The sequence below is a fragment of the Suricata suricatta genome, chromosome 3, assembly GCF_006229205.1.
Source record: "Suricata suricatta isolate VVHF042 chromosome 3, meerkat_22Aug2017_6uvM2_HiC, whole genome shotgun sequence".
In the NCBI taxonomy this organism is placed as follows: domain Eukaryota; kingdom Metazoa; phylum Chordata; class Mammalia; order Carnivora; family Herpestidae; genus Suricata; species Suricata suricatta.
This window is the reverse complement of record NC_043702.1, coordinates 62,262,731-62,275,650: the sequence shown is the minus strand read 5'-3', so window position 1 is coordinate 62,275,650 and position 12,920 is coordinate 62,262,731.

Below are 12,920 nucleotides of genomic sequence, written 5' to 3'. Positions count from 1 at the left end.
TTTTTTTAATGTTTATTTATTATTGAGAACAGAGAGAAACAGAGCATGAGTGGGGGCAGGGCAGAGAGAGAGGGGGACACAGAATCCAAAGCAGGCTATACACTCTGAGCTGTCAGCACAGAGCTAGATATGGGGCTTGAACCCATGAACCATGAGCTCATGACCTGAACTGAAGTTGGACACTTAACCAACTGAGCCACCTAGGGGCCCCTCCATTCTACTCTTTAGAATTAATTGAGTTTGAATTGATATCTCACTAAGTGATTTATTTTTATAAATGTTTCATAATTACTTGGAAAAGAATAGGTTGTCTTTGTTGGATGGGTATGAATTGCTCTTTCTGTTTTTGGCTTTCTCCATCTCTTCCTTACACACATATAGCCTCATACACAGGCTCCTTTAGTCCAAGCCACTGCTATGTCTCATCTCGACTCCTACAGTAACATTTAACTAATCTCCCTGCCCAACATTTGACCCTTTGTATTCTACATGGTCAGAAGAATCCTTTTGAATATAACTTATTTCATGTCACTTCTCTGCTCAAAACCTTCATCTCACTCAAAACAAAATTGAAAGTGCCTAACAAGGCCTATAATGATTTGTACCATCTGGCCCCTGACGGCTCCTCTGACTTCTCCTATGTCTCTCCTCCTTTTGCTAACTGCTCTACTCACACCAGCCCTCTTGCCTTTCCTTCAACCTGCCAAGAATAGTCTCGCCCTGGGTGTTTTCCTACACCACTCCCCCTCTGCTGCACTCTTCCCCAGACTTGTTGGAGGACATGCTCCCATTCCTTTCAGGTCTCTACTAATGTGAGTCCTTATTTAGGGGTCCTTCCTTTGCCAACCAAATAAAAATAACACCTACCCATCCTCTATGCTGATTTAATTGTATTCATTGCTCTTAATCATTACACAGAACACTGTATGTTTATATGTTATCTACATATTTCTTTGTTTTTTATTTAATATATTTGTGTATTGTCTGTCTCCTTTCACTGGAATACAAACTACATTGCTGTATCCCCAGGCCCTAGAACAGTGCATTTACTCAATAAATTTTTGGTTAATGAATATAACCTACTCTCATCTTTCTCTTTGCATACAGGTAAAATCTGTAACACCCTGATATGAGATACAGGGGGGCTTCTAATCATCATCCATTTTGCTTTGACCTTACAGTCTCCAATTCAGGAACATATCCTCTGCCTGTACTGTTGGCTAAGTAGGCTAACCACTACATTGATCTTTGGAAGTATTGTTCTTGAAATTTGCCCCTGAGGTTAGGAGCACACTGGTTTCTAGATATATAGTCTTCATCATTCATACTATACAGAAATAAAAGGCAGCTGAGATATGTTCCCCAGTATTAAAGAGGGAAACAATGGTGTGGTCCTGTGGCATTAGGGAGGAACACTGTGTATGTTCTTTTCTCTTGGGGAATATATCTCCAGGATGTTTAGTAGATTTTCATTTAATCTCTTATAGAGGGTCTCTCCTATTGAGGGTCTCTCTTATTGAGGGATGGAAGGTTCTGGATATCAAAACTCCCACTAGGTGGAATACTTTCCACATCAAGGGGTTCTGGAAACTTCCCTGGAGTCACTAGCTCATATAGTGATAAGTGAGCATTCATTCATGCCTTCTGGTTTTGAATGGGATAAATTTGGCCTAAAAGGTGAAGTGTTTAGCCATTGCAAGTATATTCTCTACTTAAGCACAAAGGTCTATGAATACTAATTCCAGTGCGTCCTGTTTGAATTGTCCTTAAAGTTAAGCTGCCTGTGTGGGTAGGGCATTCTGCTAGAAGCAGCAGGCACACATTTTCCATTTGGATCTGATAACTTCTGCAGTTGTAGGGGAAAAAAATATAACTGTCTAGATTAGTTTTAAAATTAATATACCCATTCAGATACCCAAAATCATCATATGATGTTCTCAAAATCAGGGAGATACTCACATAGTAAGGCCAATTTTATCTTCTGACCTTGAGCTGAGAAAACCACATGTTACTTATGAACTCACAACCCAAGTAACATTTTATGGCTTAGAAGTAGGCCTAGTCCATCTGTTAAACTAGCTTTTACCTTTCTTCTTTATCACTTGAAGTGATGGAAGTAAAGGAGGTTTTTCCAGTGTCACACATTCCCTGGCCACAACTAAAACCCCAATGCTTAGTCATTTCTTCTTCAAGAGTGTTGATGCCACCTTTGGATCCCAGATTGTCTTGACTCTATGGCAAAAGATTTCCATGACCTGAGCTAGAGAAATTCACATCTTTATTATGTCTGATTCTTAATAGACATTGGAAAATTATAGTCTGCAAGGGTAGACCTGTTGTCCCTAATCCAAGTTCACTATGAAACAGTATGTTTAATGGGATGTTAGTAGTAGTTTCTAGTGAAGCCAAAATGGCAAAGTAGAAAACAATAGGTGACAATTTCTCCCATGTTCTCAAATAACTTATTAGACTACCAGTATATGCCTTACATAGGAAGCTTTCAACTTTTGGCTGACTGATCACCGATAAAAGAAGATAGAGAAAGGAAATTGGAGATTGGAGAGAAAATGTCTTTGTAAAAAGTTGTTGAACTGCTGTGACATCCCCACATTCAACATGACAGGGGAAGGAAGATGCTTTTTCTCTAACCTTAACCTCAAATAGATTGAAGGAAGTTTCAAAGAGATCATTCAGGTGCCTGAAAGAACCAAAGGACAAGAAATGCACGTTCCTTGCAACGGCCCAGTAGTTGGCTGTGATTTTGGAAATAGTTGCTTCCTCAAAGACATGAAAATACATGTTTCCTGTGGATATATGCTCAGAAAGTTGTGTGGGATTCTCTTGTTGGTATTATTCCTGAGAGTACAACCTAGAGTTTTGGTAAAATTCCAAAAGAGATCTTCTCAGATGGACTCAGACTGTTGAGACCCAAAATGTGCAATGGTGGATATGGGTTTGGGAGTGTCATCAGCAGCAGTCCCCAGGAAACTACATCAAAGAATTTCAGCAAGAGATTCCAATGAACGAGTATCCTTCATGGAACCCACAAAGCACACTGAAAAGTACAAGTCAGCATATAACATATATCAAGCTAAGGGAGAACTAAATCTAGCTTATAACTCTTTTCATTTAAGGATCTATTCTCTGCTCCTTCTTAGTCTCTACAACCTTTCAAACCTCAAAGAGTATTAGCAGTCCAGTGAATTGGTGTGAGGACAGAGAGTAGCCTCAAGTGGGGCAGCAGAGTAGAAGTAACTATACTCCTCTTTCTCTTTGAAATGTTTCCATCTATAGCACACAGAAGGACTTGGTATTACCTAAAACTGAACAAATGAGAGATGGGATTTGCCTGAGATTTTATTCAAGGACAAAGAAAGACTTAGTTCACAAGAGTGAATTTTCAGAAGCAGTCATGAAAAAAAAGTTGCCTTATTTTGCCCTTTGATTCTGCCCTTTGAATATACCATATACATCTTATATATTTACAAATATAAATGTATATGAATATACATATATGTTATAATACATATTATATATTGTACATTATATATTGTATATCGTATGTATGCACATTATATATGTTATGTGTGTGTATATATATGTATCAACATTGTTCATTTTCTTATTCAAATCCTTTACATCCTAAATAGGTTTTGCTTTTATATTCTGATACCTGAGATAGTAGTGTGAAATTCAGTGTGATTGTTGTTTTCAGTTTTCTTCTACATTGATAAGTTTTTCTTTCTATACTTTAAAGCTATATTGTTTGACCCAAAAGGCCTGTGTTAGTCATTTTATCTTAGACCCCTTTAATTTCTTTCAATTCTAATTTTCATATCAATATTATAAACACTGCTTATTTTCTATTAATATTTTACTAATATGTTATTTTGTTTCTGTATTTTCAAATTTATGTTGTTTTGTTTTAGGTTATTGGATTTGGATATACACATACTTTCCCCAATCTGACAATTAGTATTTAAAATTACAGATATCTTTTGGTCTAATTTTTGCCATCTTATTCTAGTTTTTTTCTCTAGTAGTAAAAACTACCTTTGTTTCTAAATTTAAAAAATCATTTTAGAGTGAGAGAGAAAGAACACGCAAATGGGGAAGAGTGGCAGTGGGAAAGAAAGAGGGAATTTTAAGTAGGCTCCACGCTCAGTGCAGAGCCCGACATGGGGCTTCCTTTAAATTTTTAATAGACATATTTAAACATATATTTTGTTATCAATGAACACATCTAATCAGTAACCTCCTGTGAATTAGAAAAGTTTTAGTAAAATTTTTAAGTATTTACTTTTCCTCTGTATTTACCTTTCAGATTTTATAGCACTTGTGCACAGTTTTAGTTGCAATATGTTATACTGTGGTTTTGTATTATGAATCCGTATGTAATAAAAACAGTATGTTTCACAGTTACAATAGAAATAATTATTTGGAATTAAATAAACATTTTCCTTATATCTCAGGTTACCTTTCGTTTATATCTTGTATTTTTGTTTTGTTTTGTTATTTTGACAGATATCAGCAAGAAAAACTATTAAATGCCCATGAATCACAATATTTTAAGATTTTAAATATATTATGAATATGAATTCAAAATACTGGTCATAAGAGTTAAAGTTTGTATTCCTCATTCTTCATACCTTAGAGATACTGCACTGTTTTACTTAAATTTCATGTTTTAGATGAAAAGCGTAGGGGTGCCTTGGTGGCTCATTCTGTTAAGGACAGTTTGTGAGTTCAAGCCCCGTGTGGGGCTCTGTCCTGACAGCTTAGAACCTGAATCCTGTTTCTGACTCTCTCTTTCTCTCTCACACACACACCCACTCTCTCTATCTGCCCCTCCTCTGCTTGTGTTTTCTTTTTCTCTCTTTCTCAAAAATAGATAAATAAATAAACATATTTTTTTAAGTAAAAGATTTTTTTTTCCTTATGGAAAGAACATTTTTCTATATGGTTTTAATTATTTTTTTTCTGTATTCAGTTCTTAATTTTGTTGGTCTAGGTGTTTTTTTATTGGTCTTTATTTTTTCTTTAATTATTTCTTCTCCATTATCTCTGTTATCTCCCTCTGGAATGACCATTTTGCTAGTTACTGGATATCTTAAATCAGTTCTCCATATCTCATAGCTTTTCTTATGTAATATTTTTTCCTTCCTTTTGTGTTGTGTTCTGACAGAATTTCTTATTTCACCCTAACTTAATCTTTTCATTTGCTTTTTATCTCTATTTATTCCCTTCCAACCACAGCCATTAATTTATTCAATCTTCTTATTGATTCTTTAGAAACAATGATCACGATTAATTTTTGAGAATTCTAATTGGATATGTTTGGTCACTGATATCATAGCAGATGGAGTCTAGATTGACCTTTACTAGTTGCTAGTCTGGGTTTATTTATCTCTAATGGTCTAGGATAGTGCATATAGATTATGGTTATAGAGTCCCTGGCTGTCATGCTTTGGATTGGGATGTATTTGGTCAAATAGATTCTAGTATGAAATAATTTGCGTAATTGAATTTCACCGTTCATGAAGAGATCCAAAAGTTACCTGGAGCATGACTCCATTTTTTACTTAGTTCCTAGCACCCAGAGTATGAATCTCTGGTAGCAGATTGTTCTATTGTTTGAACAGAGGGCTGGCTGTTCTTTCATTTTTAGCTGGATTGAACTCTGAAGCCAGCAATTCTGAGAGGGGAAATGAACAGATTTGTACAGCCTTTTTATTAAAGAGCCCACTGATTGCTCCCAGTCCCTGCCTCCAGGTCCTACTGCTTCATCTTATATTGTAACAAGGGTCTTCTTAAAACACTCACTTGTTGGCAGTTCCGTTTTTAAACTATTGTGATTTCTTAAATTAAACCAATCTTATAACATATATATATTATTTTTCAGAAATTCCTCAAATTTGATTTGGTGGCACTCTCCCTCATTAATCATTAGTATACTGCATTTATTTTTGCTTTTATTTATATTTTAACATTTTAGTGGAATTTGGAAAGAACAAATATACGGATGCCTTTCTGGTTTTAATAACTCAGATTATTAGATTTAGATATCTGATTATTAAATGGCAGATACATCTTTATATTAATGTAAGATGTCTTGTAATATTTACAGAATAATCATTTGGAACAATTATGATTCTGATATCCAGTTTTCTAAACTATTTTACTTGCAGATAGTTGAAGTAGGATGTTTTTTTATTTATGACTTCTCATTCTCACATTTGTTAACTTTTACTGAACAGATACATTGAAAATCTGCCAAGATAACACATTCGGAAGCAGAGAGACTTGGGAAGAATATCAGCTGCATTGCCTTTGCTTCCTGAATTCCAGATCAAAATACTCAGTCAGATGCTTTCCTCCTACTCAAACAAAGGAGGTTGCCAGAGTGTAGAGGGGAAAGAACCAATGTTCTTTTGCTACTATTAGCAAATAATGGCAGTGACTCCTTCTCATATCTGCGTCTTACAACTTATTAAAACAAATAAGCATTAAAGAATGATTTAAGGTGGAATTTCTACTGGAAAATGGTCATACCATAGCAACTGAAACACAGTTCATCTGTTATCACGCAGTTGTGTTTGGGGGCAATCATATCTGCAAGCTTGTTTTCAAATTATTCTCAAGTGGTAGCTCTTTTTTTCTGAGGTATTTAATGGATCAGGATCATGGACTCTTATTGATAACCAGGTATTTTCCACCTTAAACTTTTCCTTTAAAAAATAGAAGGATCTTTTTATTCCCTTGCTCTACAAAAACATGACCATTTAGGGTCTTGTTTTCTATTAAAGGAGAAAGAAAAACAAATGTGCACTGGGTAATTTCTAAAATAAGTCATCCTTTTCCCGGGAGAGACTCCCAGCCATGCAACCTTCAAAATGTAAACAAAAATGAATAAATGATTTAGCAGTAATATTGTTTTCAATTTTGGTGTGAGTTAAAAAGTGAAAGTCATTCAGAATATTCTTTCGTTCAAATTAATCTTCCCTGGGTCCTTCATACATTATTCAGAATGCTGTGGTAGAATGACCAATTCCACATGAATGCTGGATGGTTTATTTTCTTCTAAATAGAGCCTCTGCCAGCTGCATGAATCACCATAACTCAATGACAAAGTTTTTAAATGTAAAATATTTTTTAAAAATATTTTTCCTATTCCTTTTTAGTAACTACTTTTATTGCCATGCTGGTTTCTAAGTGACTGAATAATAGCGTGGATTTATCAAAGAGAGAATTGCCACTCTTCTAGTATTTTGGACTAGGTGATTAATTTTAAAATAGTTCATATTTTGTAAACAATGTGTAATCATGGTTATCTGTGTCTCTCAGGAGAATTTGAAATATTAATTGATGATGAAAGAAAATGAGGTGACACAGTAGTCACGGGAAAGCTGGTTAGCTGCAGAGTCGGGCTCATTGTGTTCAGTCTGTGTGGGGCTCAGAAGTGCACACTTGTGTATTATTTATATATACAGGTGCAAGAATTGTACTTTGAGAAATGTTAAAGCACGGTGCTTTTCAAACTTAAATGGAAAAAAAGAATCAACTATGTTCAGATTCAGAAGGTTCTGGGTTTTCTCTGAGATTCTAAATTTCTTGAAGAGCTCCCAGGTAATGCCAATGCTGCTGAATCAGAAAAACACCCTGAATAGCAGAAGTTTTCACAACTGGGCTTCAATTTCACAAATCCAAAATCTCAGTGTTGCCAGTTCACAGAAATTGATCATGAAAAGACAACACACAACAACCAAAGAGACAAGAGGCTGTATAAGCCAAATTACCAGTTTAATGATTGCCCTGGTTTTTAACCTTGAGTACTGTGAGATTCACATTTAGAGTGTCAGTATATATGGAATTGACCCCAATTCCAGGGAATTCTGATTCAGTTGGTCTGCAATGATACTGACATCCATAGTTAAAATTTCTTGAGTGATTCTAATATTCTGCTACATTGAGGACCACTGATTTGTATTACACATTACAATGCAAAATAGATCAAATGCCAATGTTAATAATCAGCACACTCCTTCCTGAAGAGATGTCTACCTAGGGAGCTAGAATGAAATTGGTGGCTCATCTGAGGGACGTAGAAATCACAAAGGAAGGGGTTAAATCACCGAGGTGCTAACCTCATCAAGTCTGTTAGGTACCCTTTCACAAGAGGATACACCTGAGAGAGAGAGAGAGAGAGAGAGAGAGAGAGAGAGAGAGAGGAGTGTTCAGGTAGACTCCTTCGGTGCCCTTTTCAATTCCTGTGTTCTTGCATTCTGAGATCCCGCTATCTGTACACAGGCAGACGATCCCACCTCTGTTACTCTCCTCCATTCTTGCAAACATACTTTTAATAGTAGTTCACACAACACTTGTACTTTATTTGCTTATTTCTGTTCAGTTAATCATGTATTTCCAGCTCCCCCAAATTCTTAGTCCTCTTGATTGAATGTGGACATTCCAACATCACCTCCGTGGTTCACTTTATAGTTCCTGCCTAGGGTTGATTTTCTTTGTATATGACTGGTATTTCTATTATATTTCCTGCTTTGGGGGTTTCTTCTTTGAAACACCCCTGCTGACTTTGTAGTTCCTAAATCTTTTGTTCAGAATCAATTAGATAAATACATGAAATGCAAAGTATACATTCTGCTAATTTTCATCAAGTTCATGCAATAGCTGTAATATTTGAAGACAAAGCTGAAATGAGATTGAGTAGAATGTATTTTGGTTTAGGGTCATAGAACAGTACAACATTTTTTGTCCTTTAGGAAAAGTGTTTAACATAAAACTGAAATTATATGTACAAAGGCACTTTCTTACAAAGGCACTTCAACCTGAGCACTGGATAAGTGCCAATGGAGCATTTGACTTTCTATTTTAAGTGGGAAAATGGCTGACCAAGAATTATTCTTTTTGGGAGGGGGTAAGCTTTTACTACCATTAAACTCAATGGAAGTTTTAACAATGTATCATTTTGGAGACATATAAAAGGAAAGAGGTAGTAATCAGAATTTCTGATTCAGAAATTCAGAGTTCTGTCAGACTAATTGAATTTTCCTCTCTGTCAGAATGATAGAACTGATATATCAGTTGAAGTAACAGCTGTAATTTACCTTGACTTTAAATGAGCTTCAGCTTCTACTTATTTGGCATACAAATTACAGATTTTTTTAAAAACAAAGACAGTCTAGACTAGAATCTTGCATGGTTGGAGTTTTACTTATCCACACCAGATACTTATCCAAAATTACCTAAGGTTTTTTATCTACGTGATATATTTGTATATACTTGACACACAATTTCAGATGAACCACTGTTATATAGCAATAACAGGAATATTATGTGTGGATGTGGATGTGTGTAAATCACAGACGAAGCCAAAAATCTGCTAGTGGAATGTTAGTTCCGGCTTGGGATACCAGTCCTGACTGTCTCGAGAAGCCATAACATATGGTAATACCCAGAGTGGATCGTGTATTAATCAGGTTTCTCCAGAGAAGAGAACCAATGGTGCAAACGTATGATGGAGTGATGGCATTGTTATTTTGCTCCCCTATCTTGAATCCCATCAAAATCAACAAACTAAAATATATACATCTTCAGAAAGTGGGGTGAAACCTGAATGTGGCCTGGAAAGTGGCAGGCACTCTATGTATTATATCTGTCACATTGGTTGTTTTTAGCACAATAAAGATATCTATGTTAAGAAATTGGCTCATGTGATGATAATGGAGGCTGAAAAGTCCTATGATCTGCTGTCTCTAAGCAGAAGATAGAGGAAAGGCAGTGGGGTAGTTCTGTCCATTTCTGAATACCTGAGAAGCGGGAGAGAAGGTGCCATAAATCCCAGGCAGAAGGCAGAAGACTGATGCCACAGCTCCAGCAGTCAGGCTGAGGAAGGGAATGCTCTCACCCTCCACCATGTTCTCCTCAGGTTCTCAGTGGCTTGAGTGATGCACATCTGTATCAGGAAGGGCAATCTGCTTTACTCAGCACAGATTCAAATGCCAATTTTACCTGGAAATATTCTCACAAACACACCCAGAAATAATATTTAGCCAAATATCTGGGCACCCCATGACCCAGTTGAGTTGACATCAAATCACATATAGTCACTTCCATCCCAGTCCTCCCTAGTGTCCTTCCATTACCTGCTATGCTGTGGAAGACCTAAAACCAACATCATTTCAAAAGGAAAATTAAAAAAAAGAAACAAAGAAAAAGGAAGTTAGGGAGCTATCTGGAAGGAAAAAACACCTTAAAAGTTCAGAAACCAAACCAAATTCTCAAAGATAATTCATACAGCAGAGGGATGTGGTTCAGACTTAGGCATCATGTAAATATATATCATCTGCTTATTTAAATGTCAACCTTGTTCTCCTGGAAAACTGAATATGTTGAGAGGAAAGCAATGTTAGAAATAATAACCCCTTTGAATAGGATTTTATGGTAATGAACAAAAGTCCTATCTTTTATCTCATTTGCTACTCAGAACAGCTCTTTAAAGGTAGACGGCAGTTGGGGACACTGGGATGGGTCAGTCAGCTGAGTGTCGCTCAGGTCATGATCCCCCCATTCATGAGTTTGAGCCCGTGTCAGGCTCTGTGCTGACAGCTCAGAGACTGGAGCCTGCTTCAGATTCTGTGTCTCCCTCTCTGCCCCTCCCCTGTTTGTGCTCTTTTTCTCTCTCTCTCACTCTCTCAAAAATAAACATTAAAATTAAAAAAAAAATAAAAGGAGATGGCAGTTAGTACTGTAATACCAGGTTTTCATATAAGAAAATCAGGGTTAACGAATGTTAGTTTTTAGCACCCTCCCCCAAGGATCTGGAAGCACATACAGAAGCCCGCAGTTGGCACCTCCCTAAAACCAAACAAAGAACAGCAAGAAGTCAGAGAAATCTCCCTTTGGAGAACGTGTTTCAAAATACCAATCCTTTATTTCAACTTATTAACACCATTTGCAAGAATTTAGTGTATCTAAGTTCAACATTGGCAAATTGGAACATCCCCACCTCAGTTTCCATGCATGATATATTCCATAGTTTTTCTATACCCTTTGAGCCCCATAGGTTGAGAACATCTAAAAAATATGCTCATACATTGGACCTCTCAGAATGAGAATATTAATCTAGAGGGAAAATTTGAACTGAATCAAGGTTAGCTTTCAGTGTTTTCCCAGATTTAAATGCAAGTGTTACTAGATTTAGAAAAATATACATATAGCACCAAAGACTTAATCATCCATTTTCTATATAAAAAGTAGCTACTTTTTTGCATGGACCTCAAGTATACTGTAGTATAGAGGTGAAATTTAAGGAAAGGTATTAAGCAGGCTGTGTTTTAGCTTATGGACAAGTAATAAATTATATCATGTATCTTGAAAGTATCATAGATAAACTGCTATATTACAATTGCCACTTCAGATAGCTGTGAAATTAGGTGATTAACTAGTTGGTACTTAACCTTCTAATTTCTGTATAAGTCTAATTACATGAAATAGAAGTGGGGGTTTTGATTTTTTACTTTGCTTTTCTGTTTGGAGTATCATTGTAACTACTGTATTGTAAATGATGGAAAATAAGTGCATATGTTAAAAAAATAAATTGTATAAAAAAACCAAAAAACAAAACAAAAAAAAAGAAAAATATACATAATATCATTTGGAGGATGAGGCAAATTTTATTTTATTTGCATAAATATATATATGTTTATTTTGGTGGGTCTTAAAATAAGAAATGCCATTGCTCCATCATCTTAAAGCAGAATCCAGTCCTTTGTTCTTAATGGATCACTCTAAATGGTGTACTCTTAAAAAGTATCTATAGAATCATAAAATACAGCACGTCACATTCCCTTCAAACTGTGGTCCAACCAAACATCTGTGGCCATCTGACTTAGGACAGAGACCATACAGTATAATGGAGAAAAATTGGTCTTTTCAATAAATTGTGAATTGGATATAAGACAAATTAATTTAACCCCTAATTCATATCATAGATACAAATCAACCATAGATAATTTCACATTATATCTGGTATAAATTCAGTTATATCTGGTAAGCAATAAAACTTGCAGAAGAAAACATAAAAAAAATCTTCCTAACCATGGAATAAGCAAGGATTTCTTAAATAGGAAACAAAAAGTACTATAAGTTAAAGAAGAAGAAAAGATAAATAGGGCCATATTAAGATGGTTTGTCAAAATGTACCACAAGGAACATGCGAGGCAAGGTGTAGACTGAGAGAAGACGCTGTATTTGAGTGCGGTCTGTAGTTTGCTAACTCCAGGTTTAGAAAATGGAAATAAAGGAAGGCTAAGAGACAAAAACATTTTTGTCAAAAAAAGATCTTTCCATACCAAACCACTTGAGAAGGTCTGAGTCATCAAATGTAAGTCCAATAGGAAAAAAACTCACAAAATTTCTAAGGTTACCAATTTTATGTCCAGTCTCTTTATGGTCAGAAAGTGGCATTTTCCCCCTCAAATGGGTATCATCTGCAAAGGACAGGACATATGTTAAGAAATCAGCATTGCAAAATTCAGGATTAGGTTGTTTGGTTAGAGTATCTACTACTTAGGTTTTCATTTATTTGAGGAACTTCACTTATTCAGCTGACCTTTTTTCCCCCCTTGGAATGTAAAATGCAGATTCCTGATGGAATGTGATGTGCACACTTTTATTGTCAACAAGACAAACTATCAGTTTACTTCCACTTATGATGGGGTTCCCAACACCAATATCTCAGCTCATAGAGATTATTATAAAAGGCATAATGACTTCTAGAGATTTTTAAACACTGTTTCATCAAGGATATAAATATATTAATTAGGATGGTTTTCACTGCGAAGAAAAGAAAATTCAACTCAAATTAGTTTAAATATTGAGAGTTCTGGAGGGGTCTCTATTAA